Consider the following 21,727-nt stretch of genomic DNA (forward strand, 5'->3'; position numbering starts at 1 on the left):
GAGGTCGATAAAATAAGAACCAATTGTGTACCGGGGGTGTCGATGTCATCGACTAGTTCCCCCACCCCCACCCATCAAATTTCAGGCCCTTGTACCTATAGCAGAAAGTATTATTAAGGCAATGAAAGGCGGCGAGCTGGCAGAATCGTTAGCACGCCGAGCGAAATGCTTAGCGGTATTTCGTCTGTCTTTACGTTCTGAGTTCAAATTCCCCCGAGGTCGACTTTGCCTTTCATCCTTTCGGGCTTGATAAATTAAGTACCAGTTGCGTACAGGGTCCGATCTAATCTACTGCCCCGTCTTGTGCCTTGAGTAGAAAAGAATATCTACTCAGTTGCCTTTGTATTTTCTGATCCTCCACCAACTGAGTCCTATCCAGTCATCTTGTGCATACTGTGTCTATCTATCTACCTAGTCGACATCTACACACAGTATCTGTCTATCCTTTCACTATCTACATCCTGTATTATGTCTATACAACTAATCAACACTTCCTAATTGTAGGCGGCATTTCAACTTACAAAAGGAAACCGACTTCGAGATAAAACTGAAAGCCACGTGAACATGTTAACAACCATTGTAGTTATTGAATTCTGAACACTTTTGCAGCAAAAGAAAGAGGGGGAGGAGGAGGAGGAAATACGAATCAATAGTGTCCTCATCGATATCAAATCACCTATTTTATTTATTCATCTTCTTCAGTCTTCTTCATATTCTTCCAATTCGAGCAACTTCCACCTCCACTTTCTCTTTTGCGAAGACATACATTGTACTCGTACCACATTTCTAACACTGAAGCCCCCACTCGAACCCACCTCCTCTCTGTTTGAAATTCAAAGCAGAACTATCGGCGAACAACAATCACGTGTGTAAAATCTTCAAAGGTGATTTTTAACTTGCCGTCATCTTTAGAATTTTACTGCTCTATGATTAGATTTTGGTTTTTTGACCCACATTGGTGGAGGAAGACAGTTTGATGATACCGTGTGTGTGTGTGTGTATGTTTGTGTCTATATATTTGTGTGTGATGTATCTATATGTATACTGCATGTATGAATGCATATATCTGAATGTTAGTGCCTATATGCGTGTGTGTATATGTGTGTGTATATGTGTGTGTGTATGCTTTCTTCCTTCAATTCTAGCCCAATCCTACAAAACTATTTTTACGTCTACATTCTTTTTCTTCTCTTCCTCTCTTTATCTTTTACTCTCTTTCTCCCTCTCTCCGTTTCTTTCTCTCTCTTTCACTTCCTCTCCCCCATCCCCCTCCCTCTTCCTCCTCTCTCTCTCTCTCTCTCTCTCTCTCTCTCTCTCTCTCTCCCACTTTCTCTCATAATTCTATTGTTTCCCCTATATTTTGGTCGCCTTAGTTTCATTCGCCCCTACATTCTTAATTATCTTATATTTTAAATTTTACTTTTGTTTTACGGTTCGAATGGTAATTTTGGAACCGACATTTACCTATCACTACCGTCACCATCCTCCTCCTCCTCCTCCTCATCATCATCATCATCATCATCACTACCATCATTATCATGATCACAACCACTATCATCCTCACCACCATCACCTCTATTATTATCATCATCATCACTATAATCATCGTCATCATCATCATCATCATCATCATCATCATCATCATCATCATCATCATCATCACTATAATCATCGTCATCATCATCATCATCACCACAATCTTCACTATCATTAGCATTCCCCCCACTTTCTCGTCTTTCATCCCCACGTAGCCCATACTGCATCCACCCCACCTCACATCCCACACTGACGTTTACTCCACAGTTCTTCAAAAAATCCTAACTCACAGGTGCGCGCGTGCGCCGAAAATTCCCTCTTCCCTGCACTGCCGGTAGTTAAAGGAACGTCAACCACCTTGATCATCTCGATATCGTGGAACGTGTGATAGCCATGGATATTATTTCGCCTTTCTGGAACTCACTTCTATCCTTTTGTTTACGACTCGTTCAAGATATTCATTCATTCAAGCTTTCTGTTAGTCAACATCTTTTGAATATGTGGACCCTTTTCATTCTTTGCAGTCCCTTACGCTACGGTGGTCTCAAGCCGTGTTTCGGACAAAATCGTATTAAAAATAATAATGAAATACAGATCGAAAGAATAAATATCTTACCTTGAAAATAAATCCCATTTAGTCTGAAAACCTGAATGGCTATTGCGATGACACTTTGTCGAGATATAAACCTGAAATAGATAGATTAATTAATTAATTAATTAATTAAATAAACATCAATATTTCGAGCAGACTTAAATCAAATACATACAGGAGATTGACAATAAGATTGTTTTAGCCGGGAATGGTTAAGGCTGTTATATTCTGAGAATATCGATAGAATCAGTTGTCATATTCGAGACAGCTCAGAAATATAACTCCAGTTTTTTTATATTACAATTTGACTATCATTAATTAAAGGCCGGGAGCTGGATTATCATCCTTGTTATTATCATGGAACGACCAAAAACGTACTAGCTTTTAATGATGCTTCTGTGCACCATTATCACAATATATACTTTCTGGGAAAGCAAAAATGTTGGACAAGATATATATAGGTGAGATCGATCTATCGACCTATTCATCTCTTTCTTTCAATATATATGTATACACAGAGAGAGAGAGAGAGAGAGAGAGAGAGAGAGTTAATTAAATAGATAGATCGATAGATAGATGAATGTATGTTTGTGTATACACATATCTGTATATGAGCACACAGATATGCTTAAACATGCATCCATGTACATTTGCAATCAGTTAAACATTCTAACACACCACACACACACACACACACACATACACACACATACACACACATTTATATATAATTACATGACTCAGAGAATGTCTTTGTGTGTGAGGCTCTGTGTGTGTGGGTGTGTGCATGTGGGTGTGTGTGTGTGAGTACTTGCATGTAAAACTGAAAGAGGTGCAACAAAAGAAACGTGAAGATGCAATATCGGAACAACAAAGCTCGACTAGAGTCTTTGTTATGGCAGCGATTGCAAACGAAGACATTGTCTTTGTGGAGCAGACGATCAGTCGAGGCATTGTGCAGACGACAGTTTCCTGCAACGTTAATTGGGCGAGCGAATCACGTGGTATAATGATGGCGTCTTATGATAAATGCAGTGAGATTTGATGTCTGTATAAGGTGTAGTATTGTTAGTAAATGGTTCAATATTAAGCTGATCTGATTACGGCTTTGTTTTCGTTTGTTGCCTTTTTGTGTTGTTTTACGCTGAGGAATGTGTCATTGTAGAAAATTGTCGACAGATGAAGATTTTTTCTATTCCGTGGCAGCAGTAATAATAACAACAGCAACAACAATAATATCATGCTGTAATACGGACAAAAGCAATCTCTGTTTCATTTACAACAGTCACATCAACCGACAAATCGTGAAAATTACCAACAGCAATAGTAAGAAGCCATGCATAATAACTGCGTCGATCATAACAAAAGCATCGACATTATTAACTACAATGGATTACACGAGGGAACTTCTACGTTGTCACCAGACTGGCAAAAAAATAGCAGTGAAATCTCCCTCAATTTCCACCGTTTTTGTTCTGAAAAGAGAGGATATATTAATGTAGTCTCAGATACACAATGCTTAAGTGAAGGTTGTATTAATCGAGACTTGGATGGAGTTGTTTAAAAATAAGTCTGATTAATCAGAGTTAAGCTGGTGTTGAACAATAAGAGCCACAGCATCAACATCACAACAATACAGATACCACCTCCAGCACCAGAACGATATTAGTACCAGAAACACCACCACAACAACAACAACCATTGCTACAGTAACATCACCAACCACGTGCACAGTAACGATTTAACTTCGCTGTCACTTGATATGTAGTATTAGGCTTCGCTAATTGTTTTAGGTGCTTATATAGTCGCGAGCAGACTTAAATACAGTCCTCACCTTGTCCCATGGGAACGTCGAGGGTGTAGCTGTTGGAACAAGAAAGGGCAACCGACTGGTTCTCATTTGCAGCTGGGTAAACTGAAGCAACGTGAAATGAGCACACAGATATGCTTAAACATGCATCCATGTACATTTGCAATCAGTTAAACATTCTAACACACCACACACACACACACACACACACACACACACACACATACACACACTCCCAATGTTCTTAACCAATAAACCTGTCTCATTCTTTCACAACAGCAACAATCCTAATAATGGCTTCAAATTTCGGCACAAGGCCAGCAATTTCGGAGCTGAAGGAAAGTCAATAGTATCGGCCCTAGAGATCAAGTGGTGTTTATTTTATCGACCCCGAAAGGTTGAAAGGCAAAGCCGACCTCAGCAGAATTTGAACTTAGAACGCAAAGACCGGCGTGTTAACTATTCTGCTAGCTCGCCGCCCTGGCAGCGATACAAATAATAGCCACCTTAACCAACGCCACGACAGCAACGTCATTTATCCCTATAACTTTACGTATACGGCCGTAATTCTCTTTTAAACTTTAAAATAACTTACTCCATCTCTATTTGTCACTCCGCTGATCTGTGTTGCTACCCACCAAATAATTCATAATTTCATGAACATTTGTTGAGCATTTAGCTAGTGAAAAACACCCCGCTAAGAGTAATTATCCGGTACCCCGCAGGGGTACGTTCTTCTCTTAATATCGAGTGTTATTAAATGAAGACATCTATAGATGTTTTGTTGTTTCTTGTCGTTTTTCTGTTTTTTCTACTTTGTAGACATAATAAATGTCTGCTAAACAGGGACAAACAGACAACATGACAGCTTATCAGTATGACAGACAGACAGGCAATATGACATCAAATGTTATTTATGTTTCTTCGTTTTGTTTTTATCATTTGTAAATCTCAGAAATGTCTTAAAGAGATTAAAAAGAGATTAAAAATGGCGAGGCAGCCATTATTGTAAAGTATTGAATCAGTTGAGAGATGTTTGTGGGGAATTCGGCGGTGAATATAACCGAAAGAGAATGAAAGATAGGAGAGAGGAGATTAATGGAAAAGGGGGAAGAGGAGAGACTGGAGCAGATTAGTGAGGGGTGGATTTAAGAGGTGGGAGAGTTTGAGAGTAAGAAGAAAGTCGAAAGGGGTGTGAAGAGAGAGAGAGAGAGAGAGAGAGAGAGAGAGAGAGGCGCGGGGAAAGAGACAGAGAGAACAAAATGAGGAAAGTGGAAGGGGTAGTGGAAAGAAGAGACAGAGGAGGAGGGTGGACAGAAGAGGAGAGGGAGGAGGAAGTAAGAAAGAAGAGAGAAGAGAGATGTGACAGGAAACTGAAAAATCAAAGAAAATCCGAGAGAAAGACATATGTATACATGCATATACATACCTATACACATACACACACACACATATACATACATACATACATACATACATACATGCATACATATGCGTGCGTGTGTGTGTGTTTATATGTATGCATGTATATGCATGCATGTGTGCATTTATGTGTATATATTTGTGTATCAGTGTGTGTATGTATGCATGTATGTCTGTTCATATATGTATGCTTGTACATCGTATGCCCGTGTGTATGCGCCCACGCCTGTATGTGTATCCATCTGTCTGTATACGTAAGTATGCTTGTATGTTATAAGTACGTATGTGTAGGCTGAAACATACGAATAGAAGAACTGGCATCGCTATCGCTGTCGTGACCATCACTGCCAACGCCATCGTACATTAAATACAAACCACCAGGAAAAATTATGGGGTGACTTCAGACAGCCTCCACACGGTTGCCTGATCGGCAAGAAATAACAGTTAAATCTTCCTCGAATCACAACTTACACACCGTGTACGAAATAGAACATCACGCTGGACAATGTGGTCTTAGATTCCCAGCACATGGGACAAAGATGGGCTGGTCACTATTGGAATACCTTCGATCATGTCTCTGCTTGATGTGGGTTGATCTGGAGCCAAATAAAAAACTATGTGATGTTTGTCATGATAGAACGCTTGATCTCTAGATTAGTACCTGATCATCGCACTACAGGATCAAGTTGCTACATTGACATCTCATTATATGACCACCCCGGTCCATTACTAACTGGTCACACCTCTACACCTCGAGGTTTTCTCCATCTTGCAGTCTATCATCAACAACTTGGTTTTATAAAATACAGCACAAATTCGAGGTAAAAAATAAACACAGAGATGGTATTAGTTTCGCGTAGAGGAAATGGGGGAAAATGGAAAGACATGCCGTTAACATTTCGCGTATTCACTCTTCTTCTGAAAGATAGGAGAGAAATGGAGAGAGAAAAAAAAGGAATGAGAAGGAAAACTGGAGAAATAAAAATGCACGTATATCCAACCGTCACCACACGGTTAGAAAATATATATCTCACTACATATATCATGACTGTCCGCCAAAGGACCGTATCAAGAAAACGCACCGTTCTACAATGACGCCCTCCATAAAAGTGGATTTAATGACGAGATAACTTACACCCCTTCTATTGATCCGTGACACAAGTGAGGTAACCGATGCAACCGGCCTCGCAAGATGACCTGGTGTTATCCCCGCTACAACAAAGATGTCATGAATTCCATTGCAGGGACTTTCCATGATTTCCACAGTAGGGACTTTCTTTTTTGTACGATAGCACTTTCCCCACAGCATTACTACAACAAAATATTTCATGCAAACACAGTTAAACTCTCATATTCAGCCACCACAGTATCACTAGAGCCAAACATTAAACAAGACACATCCATTAGCCATAATCACACCATACCAAACTTAAACTTGCACACAGGCACGCACGCACACTAACAAACTAAAATATGTGCGATTAACATGACTACCCAGCTTCTTTGGAACTTATACGCATGCGCACACAATGCGACCCTGAAGATCTGAGTTCAGTAAGTATTAATCACTCGCCCTGTGTAACAGATAAGCTTTCTGTAGAGTGTTTTGCTAGTAATAAACATCGGCCCTCTGACAAACACGTGCATTGAGTCCTCATTTGAACAACGGCCTTCCCATCTACGTATTTGGCATATTCCATTTGTCTCGCTCCATCACTATTCCGCTACATCTCTAGCTCACACAGCTATTTCGCTAGTGGTTCAACAAACACGTCACAAGCAATGTTCTTCATATTTGCCAAAGTTATTTATGCTCAACAGACTTTTCAGCCTTCTTCATCATTCAATTTTGATTTGTCCTGTCAGAAAGATTAACCCACCATTTAAAATCACAGCGAAAACTGTTTTCAAATGTCTCTTTTACTTAATAAAACAAATTTTACGTTTCTAGATGGCTGCTCGGCGGAATGGCAGGCCGTAGCTGATGTTCTATTGATGTTGCATGCGTCGGTATATTAACGACGTTGCTGTTAGCATCTCAAATTATTGATCTTGGCATCACTTGAATAGATTTCATAGTTTCAATAAAGTCTCTGCATAAATTCTTGAAATCTTAAAATCAGAGAATGCCAGAGTTGAGAAATCGCTCAACAGAAGAGTACCTTATGCATACATATATATATATATATATATATATATATATATATATATATATATATACAAATACGTACGTACATACATATATAAATATATGCGTCTATGTATGTTGGTGTCAAGAGGTGTATGTATGTGCGCCTGTGTGTGTCTGTGTGTGTGTGCGTGCGTATAATAGAAGTCGTATCGCTTGTTGTGATCACTTTGTGACAAAGCTTTTTCCAGAACAATAACTTACTGATAATATTAAGCGGAAACTGTCAAAATATAAATTGCGGATTCATTTATATTGCTGAGAACAACATGTCCATGGAATTATCTGTGATTATAATAAATAATATACACTATAGGACGTGACAATGTATATATATATATATATATATGTATATATATATATATATATATATATATATATATATATATATATATATGCACATAGATACATGAAATAGATAGGTAGGTAGGTAGGTAGATATATAGATAAATAGATAGATGGATGGATGGTGATAATACATAGACAGAAGCTAGAGAGATAAATAGATTGTTATATATATATATATATATATATATATATATATATATATATATATATATATGTGTGTGTGTGTGTGTGTGTGTGTGTATGCAAAAACGTACATATGCACACATGTGCTCCAGCATGGCCGAGGTTCATCGATTGAAACCATTAAAAGAGTAAAAAAATATACATATATGCATAAATACATATAGAGAAATCCATATGCATATATATATATACACACACACGCACACACATATATATATACACACATATATGCATATATACAGGTACACATACAGTACACACACGCATAGGCGAAATAGACCCACACAAGTATGTGTGATTAAATGTGATGGCTGTCCTATTAAACATTGGAATATATTTACATATATTTGTAAGAAAATGTTCTTTAATCTACTATACACGCTTGCACACACGTGCGCACGCGCATACACACACCAAATTCAAAACACACAAACATCTATAATGGATAGATTGACAATCCAATTCACTTCAGCGTAAATATCAAAATATTTCATTGAAAATAAAATTTTAATCTATGAACACCCATAATTTATGTCGGAGGCAATGTGCCAGTTAAACTTCAGCCAAATTTCTTCAGATTGATGCGCTTTTAGTTCCTAAAATATCTCTTTGAAACATCAGTCTGTCTGTACGTGCAACAAACGTGTTTTTTCCTTCTCTTTCTCTCTCTTTCTCTCTTTTTTTTTTCTCAAAGTTGAACAACGTAGAATTGTGTGACTCATTCATACCCGCATGTAAATATATCTCCTTCGATAGTTCTTGCCATTCATTTTAAACAACGATAAATATATTTACGAAAAGTCCTTTGAATATTTAAGCGGGAAAAACGAGTGGTCCTTAACGCGTTCATAAATTTTACATACACACACACATCAATATATATATATATATATATATATATATATATATATATATACAGAGTGGGTGGAATGTAACTTACGCATTAGAGATTGCAAATACAATTTTTATTCTCACTGACGTGATGACGAAAACAATTTTTAAACTGACAACACTAATGGAGGTTTTTATTGTCCGGAAACAATAAAAAGTAGTCATGCAAAACTGATGACCACAGGCTCCTTGGACGATGCAAGAAGAAGTGACCGTCCAGCCACACGTTTAATGGCAGCCCGCAAAAATCAACACATCAAGCAGATCGTGAAAGTGGACTAACAAGAAACACAATACGTCGGTCCGAGGCTATAGTAGAAAGCAATCATCCTGGTGCCATGCAGTGGGACTGATCTCGGAACCATATGGGTGGGAAACAAGCTTCTTACCATATAGCCACGCCTGCAAAAATGGGTTGTACCTGTATTTCAAAGGGCCGGCCTTGTCACACTCTCTGTCACGCTGAATCTCCCTGAGAAGTATGTGAAGGGGTAAGCGTGTCCGTGGAGTGCTCAGCCACTTGCACGTTAATCTCACGAGCAGGCTGTTCTGTTGATAGGATCAGCTGGGACCCTCGTCGTCGTAACCGATGGAGTACTCTCAGATTCAGTAATATATTCACACACATATATATATACACACAAACACATGAATGCATGTAACTACCTTTAAAGAAAAGCTTTTCTCTTTCGTATATGTGTGTGTGTGTGTGTGTGTGTGTGTGTGTGTGTGTGTGTGTGTGCAGTATATGAATAATAGATATATATACGGATAACATAGATACCTAGTTTTACGTGCATCTACACATATCACACATAAGCATGTACGTACATACAAGCACAAAACACATGCACAAACATATATATATATATATATGCGAATTTATATGAATGTGTATGTATTTGTGTACACACACACATATACACATATGCAAATATATATATATAAACATATATATATATATGTATATATAGGCTTATAACTATATATACGTATATATATATATATATATATATATATATATATATATATATACGTGCACACACAGGCACACACACACACACTCTTTCTCTCTCTCTCACACACATACACACACAGACACACAGACACACAGATATATGTCCACAGCACACTTAAAACTTCATAGAGATTTATTGAGCTGAACATCAATGTCAGTCTATAACCAAACAACGTCATTCTTCAGTTGGTGTTTAGAGAACAATAATCTTCTATCAAAAACCAAACCTGTGGAACCTTCTGTGACACAATCTCTGGAAAATCGATTAATTTTTTCCACAGAATTTGAATAAACAATCTCTGTTGTTCATTTGAGAATATTCCAGTTTCTTGAAATAAAGAAAACTGGTGATCTAACGAAGCGCAGGAATAATATTTAATAAACTATATTCCCAGACAGACATTTTGAATTGCTAGAGAACTGCTTCTGTTCCTGCTTCTGTTTCTGCGTCGGTTTTCTGCAGTTTTTGCATCACTTGACAATTATCCAAATGTTGCATTCATTTACAACAAAGGCTCAAAAGAGTTCTATAAACTACGATGTGCTGCTGATGACAGACTGCTTATCCGAAACGTCACATCTTTAACTTCTATGCTCATTGCACAAACATTTATTCTATTGCGTTGACTCTTTTGGTTAGGATTATCCCTTCTGGTATTATGCCAATCACTTCTCGGAGCTATTAAAATGAAACACACCTATATATACATATATATATATATATATATATATATATATATATATATAGAGAGAGAGAGAGAGAGAGAGAGAGATAGAGAGAGAGAGAGAGAGAGAAAGAGAGATACGTATATTTCTTTCTATATATGCCTATACGATTCCATGTACGTATGTGTATATATATATATATATATATGTGTGTGTGTGTGTGTGTGTGTGTGTGTGTGTGTGTGTGTGTGTGTGTGTGTGTGTGTGTGTATGTATGTATGTATGTATTAAGGGTTCCATGACCCAAATATATAAAGAATTGAGGTTACCTATTTTCTTTTCATCCATTTTTTTTCTGGAATTTACTGCAAGTGGGGATTATCGATAACGGATTATCTCTCTTGCAATATTACTTCGGCGATTAAGCAAAGTACTTCCGGTCTGTTTGTTCCAGCATGGTTTCACGGATTAATACGTCACGGATATTAATCATAGCATCGCAAATATTGGTAGGACGAAGCCTATATACATGTATACTTACTTACGTATATACATGTGAGTATATACAAAGAGAGAGAGAGAGAGAGAGAGAGAGAGGGGGGAGGGAGAAAGAGAGAGAAAACAAAATGTTCAGGTAATTTATGCATGTGTGAGTATGAATCTCTGTCCTTGTAACCGTTGTATGCTTAAGTATACATACATACACACATACATACATACATACATACATACATACATATATATATATATATATATATATATATATATATATATATATATATATATATATATATATATATATATAAATATATATATATATATATATATATATGTATATATATATATATATATATACACACATAAACATATATTACATGGTGGTGACGATGATGATGATGATGATGAGAATAATGATGATGATGATGATGATGATGATGATGATGATGATGATGATGATGATAATGATGATGAGAATGGTGAAGATGACGAAAGAAAGGAATAAACAAGAGAGAAAGAAAAAAAATTGAAAACGAAACAGACGACAGACACAGAGGGAAGTGAATGAGGGAATGAAGGAATGAAGGAATGAAAGAATGAAGGAATGGAGGAATGAAGGAATGAAAGATTTTAGAAGAAGAAGAAGAAGAAGAAGAAGAAGAAGAAGAAGAAGAAGAAGAAGAAGAAGAAGAAGAAGAAGAAGAAGAAGAAGAAGAAGAAGAAGAAGAAGAAGAAGAAGAAGATTTATTGAATCCTTCTAGACTGAATTATTGATAAACAGTAGAAAGACTTATTAACAACAACATCAACACAAGCACCACCACCAACAACAACATCAACACAAGCACCACCAACAACAACAACATCAACACCAACAACAGTTAATACTTAAAGAGAAATCTAGCGAAAAAATAGGAGAAAAAATGATATTTAGAATAAAAAAAAACTGCTGCGAATTTAGGAAGAAACAATATAAATGGTTGGAGAGGCTGAGATGGGTTGGTCACCATATGGATTGGTGCAGTAGTTGTTGGTGATGGCGGAAATGGTAGATTCTATTATTGATTTTGACTTCATTTCTTCTAATTGTAAAGTTTTTTTCCCGCTCTTTCGTTCGTGTTACTGTTACATATGATATAAACATACTCACACGCACGCACGCGCGCGCGTGCGGACGCTCACCAAACAAATGTGTATGTATATGTATATGAATTTACTTACACACTTATACATGTGTGTGCGTGCGTATGCGTGAGTGTCAATATGTCTGCATGCATGCATCTATACATATATACGTACATACGTACGTATATAGGTATATATTAGCTTTTTTTTCATATCGGAAATCACTCAAAATAATGAACAGTAAATCAAGTAATTGATTTACAGTTCTATGTATATATATATAATGTATATATACATACATATATATAAATATATATATATGTACACATACACACATTATATATACATCCATACATATATATATGTATATATAATCAAAAAGACGGAGAAAAAAAAGGAGAAAAAACAACAACGCGAGGATGTGGTACATGCAAAGTATTAATAAGACGCTGAGGGAAGGAAAGAAATGCTGTTTTACGTTTCGAGCAAAACTCTTCTTCAGAAACATAGAAAAGTTCAAACAGGAAAGTGACGCTGAATGTATATTGCAATGTGGTGATTGACGATTTAAAGTCTATTCTCAGCATATTGACATAGAAGCTTTTTTCTTTTGCCTTTGTTTATAATTGTTTATAATTTTCACCTTTAAAGGTATTTTAATATGCTGGCTACTTGGATGAAATTTGTTTTGGAAAAAGTTTTATCCTATATTAGACGAAGTATATATAAATTTCAAGGAGTTCCGGCCTTAAAAACAAGAACTACACCACAGTTATTTTGTGTTCTTTGCTACATTGGTTTCTATTAACACATTTATTCTATCCGAAGAATTTTTATTCATTAAGATAGAAGAAATACATATAATTAGATATATATATATATATATATATATATATATATATATATATATATATATATATATATATATATATATATATATATGTATGTATATATATAGATGTGTGCCCCAGCTGGAGTCTAGTAAAACAGACGTAAAATATGTCTTTAGATGAGTCGCAGAGAATCCTGCATTGTTTTGTTTCCTTAGAAGCTATAATTGTTGTTATTGTTGCTGAACAGACTTATGATCAAAGGCGTCTCATATGTGACCATCCTGTCTTCCTGTATATCAGGTATAATACTGACAGAGGTATCCTCCTTCAATTTAAATATCATTGTATGATTTATCGATAAATCTGGTGTCTATTTCCAGCACGCCAAGCGGCCATATTGTCTGGTCATGTGGTGCTTGTAGCGTCCGGCAGCGAACCGTTATGGCTAGCAGAAACATTGCTAGAGCCAAGATTCTCGTATATTTTGGTACTTCAGAACATTTATCTGAGGTCTTTGAAATGTCAAGACATTTTGGCATCAGAAAAGACCAAAGCAAGAATCCTCTTCTTCGCAACTTCCACCCACTACGACATCATACCCCGCCACTCCCAACAAAACAATGATTTTGTCAAAAATAATCAATAACCATTCTTGAAGGTATCATGTGTAGGTGTATGTGTTTATGTGTGTGTGTGTGTGTGTGTGTGTGTGTGTGTGTGTGTGTGTGTGTGTGTGTGTGTGTGTGATTTCCTATGTATGTCGGCGTGTGTGTATGAATGTATATGTGGATATGTTTGCGACAAGGGGAATTCAAGGAAGCAAACAAGGAATGTGAATTCGACTGGAACTTCTATCTTGGTAACAATATGGCGGGAAAATAAATTAGAAAACGGTGGAACGCACACACACACACACACACACACACACACACACACATACATCCCAAAACACACATATATACACAGACGCACCTGCGTCCACACACATACATACATGTATATACATACATACATACATACATACATACATATATATATATATATATATATATATATATATATATATACACAGACACGCGCACACACCTACGGACACTCTGACACACACCTATGTATGTATGTATGTATGTATTTATGTCCAATAAACACCTCCTCACAAAGCAATGTAAGTATGAATCTGTCTGTCTATCTATCTATCTATATATATATATATATATATATATATATATATATATATATATGTATGTATGTGCGTACATATATATATATATATATATATATATACACATACGTACATATATATAATATCTATCTATATATATATGTATGTATATATATGCGTATGTATGCGTATATATATATATATATATATATATATATATATAAATAATATGAGTTGATATGAAAAGATATATGATATGATAGGATATGATATATGTTGCACTAATTTTGGATGCAGTGTGAAATACGTAAATAATTTCATTGAAGCTGGGGAGGCAATAAAAATATTTTATGTAAATTAATCTGGCGAATTGTCAAAACCGTCACTCATGTATACTTGTGTACGTATGTATATATAGATATGTATGTAATCGTGCACATACAGAATATATATATATGTATGTGTATGTGCGCGTGCACGTATGTGTTTGTAAGTGTGCATGTATGTACACACGCACACACACATACACACACAGAAAGTTATTTAATTTAAGTCTACTAATTTAAGCGGTCAAACTTTGAGACATTGCTTTTGTGTGGTGGTTAGAGTTTACAACAGTTCACAACAGCTAGAGTTTACAACAGGTGCACCATTCCAATCCTGCAGCTGATATTACGAAGCTTCCAGTGTTCTTTCCGTTTATGTGTGTGTAACATTTGACATTATGTAGGATGCAATCTACCCCAGCATAAGCTAAAACGATTTAATCTACTCTGCAATCGTAAAACAGCTCTATCCATTCTAACCGACATATTATTTACTACATCAGATAAAGTTTGCACTACGTAAAATGTACTTCACAACGTCTCTTCGGAGGCGAGCTGGCAGAATCGTTGGCGCCCTGGGCAAAATGCTTAGCGGCATTTCGTCCGTCTTTACGCCCTTAGTTCAAATTACACGCAGGTCCGCTTTGCCTTTCATCCTTTCAGGGGTCGAGCACTGGGGTCAATGTAATGCAGTAGACCCCTTTCCTGAAATTGCTGATTGGGCGCTAAACTTTGAAACCAATATACTTCACAACGTTAACATTACGATGTGTGTATGAGTCTGTAGTTGTTAGCAAGAACGGGAGACAATTGAGGCCGTACAGACATCATCGTTCTTGGCGATGTAGCGAAGAGAAAAATCACTAACAAACCCTGTACTCTTGTTGGCGTAGAAAGCGCGGAATTTTGAGACAATAATCAAGTTTTAGCGAACTATTCTTTATAAAAAGAAACGCTCATCAAATTAATGTCATTGTTTTTATGTTGCGGTTGTATTAAAAAGCCGACAGCTGTTTTCTGTTGAGTGTGTTGGTTATGGACGCAGTTCTGTGAAGTATACCGCACTGTGGTGTCTATTTACGGCTAGGTGGACTGTGTGAAATCCTGGATATGCACACAGCTGATCTTAGTGTTTGTGACAGAATCTAATAAACCAACAACAACAGCGAGGTTGGTAATCCAATAATTTATTGATTAGTCCAGATGTGACTCTAAAATATTTGTCAGATATGAAACGACAGTCATTCATTGATCCAACACTCCAACAATCTACCATTAGAGCATTACAAGGCGATGGATCGATGAATCGATGAGGCTTGACAGTGAAACAGTTCTCCGAACAGAAAGACATTCTAACAAAAGTAGACGTTTGCGGTGTCAGCTGAAGACTGGGAAGGGAGGGAGGAAAGAAGGAATGAAAGGAGAGCAAAGTTAGGAGAGGAAGAATAGGAGAGTAATGGTTTGAATGGAGAGGAAGGACAGAGAGAGAGAGAGTGAGAGAGAGGTGTTTTGAATGAACAGGAAAAATGAGAGAATTATGTTATGAATGGAGCAGAGGGTGAGAGAGGGAGAGAGAGAGAGGGAGAGTAAGGGCTTGAATGAAGAGGAATTATGGGAGAGCAAAGTCATCAATGGAGAGAATAAATGGGACAGTAATTCATTGAATGGAGAGCAGGGATTGGAAGGTGAAGTTGGGGGTGTGGTGAGAAGAGGGGGTGCGCAAACATGTGGTTTGGGATTCAGGGATCGGGGAATGGAGTATTTTTAGTGGAGATGGCGGAAGGGGATGCGAGAGTAAAGTGCGGTGTGGAGGGTAATAGCGTGGAGAGCAGCGTGTCATGTGGGAATTTGATGAAACAGAACTTGGGAGATTATGATTATGCCAATATTATTTTATATCCTTCTTGCACGCCTCTATATCTCTCATATCTACGTAGATATATACATGCAACATAGATGCATGAATATGTAAATATATTTATGCATGTGTGTATGCATATGTGTATATGTGTGTATGCATGTATATGTACGTATGTCTGTATACATATGTAGTTATGTGCGTGTACATCTATCTATCTATCTATCTATCTATCTATCTATCTCTGTCTGTCTGTGTGTGTGTGTGTATATATATATATATATATATATATATATATATATATATATATATATATATATATATATATATATATATATATATATATATATATAAACACACATATAAACATATACAAAGGCATACATTTACACATAAGTAGACACATGCCTACCTTTACATGCAGAAGGCATACATACGTATGTCCTTACGTATACACAAATATACGTACAAACCTACATACATAGGTAGGCTTCGATGCATACACATGTGCACGCATACTAACACACACACAAACATATACAAGATATACCTACAATAATATACACACATAAATCTATACATCCATAAACATGTATTCATACACACACACACACACACACACACATATATATATATATATATATATATACATTTATATATACGCATACACAAATATGGGAATACCTATACACAAATACATTCATACAAATTCATACATCCATTAATAAATACCTACACACATATATGTATATACATGCATAAATACATACATGTACTTACAGACAGCTGTACGTACGCATATATATATATATAATTACGTACATGTATGTTCAGATACGTACATGCATGCCAATGAGCGTGTGCATATATACATAGATGCAGATGCGTGAGTATGTGCGTGTGGAGGTAGGTAGAAGTATGAATGAATGTAAGTATGTGTGTTTGTGCGTGCGTGTGTGTGTGCGTGTGCGGAGGGATGGGTGTAGCGGGAAATTAATTTGATCGATTCTTCTAATTGATAATTATAGGAAATATCACAAGATGAAAGATGAAGGTTGCAGCTGAGTTGTTGCTGCTGTTGGTGGTGATGGTGGTGATGGTGGTGGTGTTATAGAGAGTGGGGAGGGAATTAGATCCCTAATCACCGAGAAAATAGGGGACATTAGACTATTTAGATGGATATTGTTTTGATATTGATAATGACGACGATGGCGTCGAAGATGGCGGCGACGATGGTGACGACGATGGCGATGGCTAATAATGATAATGTTGATGATGGTGACTATGATGACGACAGGACAGCGGCAATGACGGGGGGGAGGGGGCTGGTGACTATGTCGAATAATATGGTGACAATGACGACGACGACAATGATGAGGATGATGAAGAGGAGAAGGAGGAGGTGGAAGACTATGATGATGATGATGATGATGATGAATGACGGTAACAATGATGAAAATAATCTCATTACAAACAGGAATGACAAATCTATCGGCGTCCATAGCAACAACAACAACAACAGCAGCAGCAACAACAGAGAAGGTTCCGAGAAGAAGCTAATTTAAGCCGGAATCGAACTGTCAACACCTGTTATTCCCGTTGAATAAACAGTACCAATATTACACGGTTCAACCCTAACCCTAGCCCCTTTAGATGTAGAGAGTTTTAAGGTTTTAATTTGGTGAATGAAATAGACGTGGGGAGGAGAGGAGAGAGGGGGGAGTAGGAGAGATTGGGATTGGGGCCGGGATTTTGTTGACGGAAGTAAATACCCAAGCGAGGTGTACACGGCAGGCTACTCTTTAGGCCAAGGGTATCTTGATTAAATGAGGTCTAGTTTGTTGTTAGAAGGCCCATGTTGACACACGGAGAATTCGATTAGAATGCGTAGAAAGCTCACTTTGAGTAAGGGCTTTTTTTCAGTTCCGTCAACCAAATCCACTCACAAAACACGTCTTCTACTATAAGCCCAAGGCTATAATAGAAGACATGCCCCAGGTGCCAGGTAGTGGGACTGAACCTGGTATCATCTGATTAGGAAGCAAGCTTCTTGTCACGTCTACGGTGACGCATTAAGCAGGGGGGGGGGGGAGTTGGGCGGCGATGACGCTGCAATGTCTTCAGCCAACACTGCCAGTGTATATATTAAACTTAATTTAACACACAAGACGATTGTAAACTTCTGTTTCTTTTTCTCTTCGCCCCCCCCTCCCTACGGATAGAGTATATAAAAGATCGTTGTTCACAGCTGCTGTGTGTGTAGTTTGTTTACCCATTCGTACAAACACACACACACATATATATATAACCTCCACTCCCACCCGGCAAAAAATAACATCCAACAGGCTGGGGATCGAACTGCACATCTGTCGCTTGCCAGGCGATCAAAATATCAATTCTATTGAGTGCTTTCAGTCAATTCTGATACGATTAACAAGTTGTGTGCGTATGTATATGCATATGTATATGTATATGTATATATGCATGCATACTGACATTCGTACTTTAACATACACAATGAACATAGAGAATGGAAGCTGTAAAATTATATTTAATAGAATGACGTTAACTCTGCCACATAAGTGTCAACTTTGAACGTTTATGTCAAACAGCCCCACACCACCCTGTATTATATGATTTCGAAATTTAGCCAACCTCCCTTTCTGAATCCAACCGCTTGCATATGTTAATACTCTCTCTTTTGCTCTCTCCCTCCCTCTCGCGCTCTCCCTCACTTACACACAAACAGACATATCTCAACTGGTGCTTAGGCACACACGCACGCCCTCTCTCACATACACACGCGCGTACAAACACACACACACATACACACACATATATTCGCATTTACACACGCATAGATACACGAATACAGTCACAGAAATATAAAGATACTCATTGATATACAAATAGAAAATGAAAGCCATTCTGAAATACACGCTGAGATTAATATGTGTAACGGAAGTCTTCGAGGCGGCGATCTAGTGTAGTCACAAGCCATCGATAATAATAATAATAACAATAATAATAATAATAATAATAATAATAATAATAATAATAATAATAATGTTTCTGGGTTCAGTTTCTGGGTTCAGTCCCACATCTTGGGAGGGTTTCTTCTACTATGCCTCAAGGTAGACTAAAACTTTGTGAGTGGAATGTGTGTGTATTTGTGTGTGTTGTGTATATATGTATATATGTATGTATGTATATATATTGTATATATATGTATATACATATATGTGTGTGGGCGTGTGTGTGTGTGTGTTTATCTTTGTGTTCGTGTTTGTCCTCCCCACCACCGATTAAAAACCGGTTTTAATATGTTTCCATCCCTGTAACTTTGCGCTTTGGCAATACAGACCAATGAAATATGTACCAAGTTTCAAAAAATAATAACTCGGGCGAATTGTTCGACTAAAACTGTTGAGGGCGATGCATCAGCATGGCCGCACTCCAATACTAAAACAAGTAAAAGATTATATATACAGTATATGGTAAATGAAAGATGGAAGATGGAATATACGAGAATTTTCATTATTAATCACGACAATTGTTTCGACACATCTAGCACCGATCCCTCACGAGTTGGACACTTAACAACTAGTTGAGGAGCATCCGGCGGTGCAGATGTGTTTCCTCGGGTGATAGATAGATAGATATGACTCGTTAAAATAACAGTTCCGCAAGATATCTTCTCATTTCGTAGAAAGAAAAGCAGCGAAACAAAGGAAATATCTTCATTTATATAAGAAGATCAAAAATAAAATTACAAATGCAAAAAAGAAACGAACACGCAATACAAGAAAAAGAGTATTAAAAATAACCGTTAACAAATATGGATGTATAAACGCATTCACGCAAGCTGCATGGCGCATGTACACTCGTTCATACAAGCAACCACGAGAATGTAAGCATACACACATGTGTGGACTGGTGCACGCATGCTCACATAGCGAGTGAAATAACTGTTTGGTGTTTATAAGAATGGGGAAGTTAAAGCTAAACTTAATTCAACCATACCTAAATTATATTAAGTTACTCAAATTCATTCCCACTGCATTGTGCGAAAGTACATTTATATACGTGTAGGCATCGTGAGAGTATTTCAGAAATTCTGTTAATGATCTTCTCATTGGTCCACAGAAGAGACGGGGATTCCTCGGAGCAGAGAGAGCATCTCCTGAAAAGGATATTGTATGGTTTTGCGTGCCTTACTATGGACCAAGTTATGTTGTACTTAATTTTATCTTCCTTCAGTCACTATACAAAATCGGCCACAGATGTTGAATGTTTCTTATTGATTCTATTGAAGCTGGCGACATGGCTGCGATAATAAATAAATCAGCTGTCGGCACTTATATATATATATAAGTGCATCTATATTTACACATATACGCGCCCGCACACTCACAGAAGATAAATGCAAGTGAATGAATGTGCGCATGCTCTATGTATATGTATAAGTATGTGTGCATGTGTGTGTGTATATATATATATATATATGTGTGTGTGTGTGTGTGTGTGTGTGTGTGTGTGTGTGTGTGTAGATAGATAGATAGATAGATAGATAGATAGATAGATAGATAGATAGATAGATAGATAGATAGATAGATTGACAGATTGTTTGAAGTGGTGTACAAATTTTATATATCACGAAGACTGAGGTAGTTAGAATTTTGGATAATTATTTATTTAAGGCTTTCATCTCGTTTCAGAGATTCATCAGGAATTATTTTTTTTTAACAGAAAATTTATGCCTTTTATACAGATGTGAGTTAGTTGAAAAAAATCTGGAGTTAAATTGGAAAGAGAGCGTTTTTTTGTTATTTTGAATATCTGCGTTTGTATGTGTATGTCAGTATGCGTGTGTAGTGAATTTTTGGAGGCTTGATTAGAAGAAAACAACAAAGAAAACAAAGTAAGAGAAGAATACATACAGACGCGCGCGCACGTCTCTATTTATTTCGATCTGCGCGCACGCGTGAATAACCTTTCCCTCACCAACTATATTTCCTGTCATCAATATACTCGTGAATCTAATACACACACATCACATGCTATAACACTACAATATTGTATTCTGTACCACACTGCAGTGAATGATATCACGTTAAAATATAACATTCCATATTAATCAGACCAATATTACAACTTACCACATAACGCTAAGCATTCAATACAATACAACACACCATTACACCGTATCACACAGCTACACCATACTCTATACACTACAGTACACTAGAGCAGGCTGTAGTACATTGTATT

At 37.0% G+C, this 21,727-nt stretch overlaps 1 protein-coding gene across 3 annotated transcripts in view; it reads right to left on the minus strand.

Annotated features, from left to right (window-relative positions):
• The window catches only part of LOC106872700 (arrestin domain-containing protein 2), a 275,703-nt gene that overhangs the window by 95,417 nt on the left and 158,559 nt on the right, over nucleotides 1–21,727 (minus strand). For all 3 annotated transcript variants that reach the window (XM_089366396.1, XM_089366394.1, XM_089366395.1), the window contains one exon: nucleotides 2,153–2,223. The gene's annotated coding sequence lies outside the window, so the exon portion shown is untranslated. The remainder of the gene's footprint in view (nucleotides 1–2,152; nucleotides 2,224–21,727) is intronic.

The sequence above is a fragment of the Octopus bimaculoides genome, chromosome 19 (genome assembly GCF_046866305.1).
Source record: "Octopus bimaculoides isolate indiv1 chromosome 19, ASM4686630v1, whole genome shotgun sequence".
Taxonomy (NCBI): Eukaryota; Metazoa; Mollusca; class Cephalopoda; order Octopoda; family Octopodidae; genus Octopus; species Octopus bimaculoides.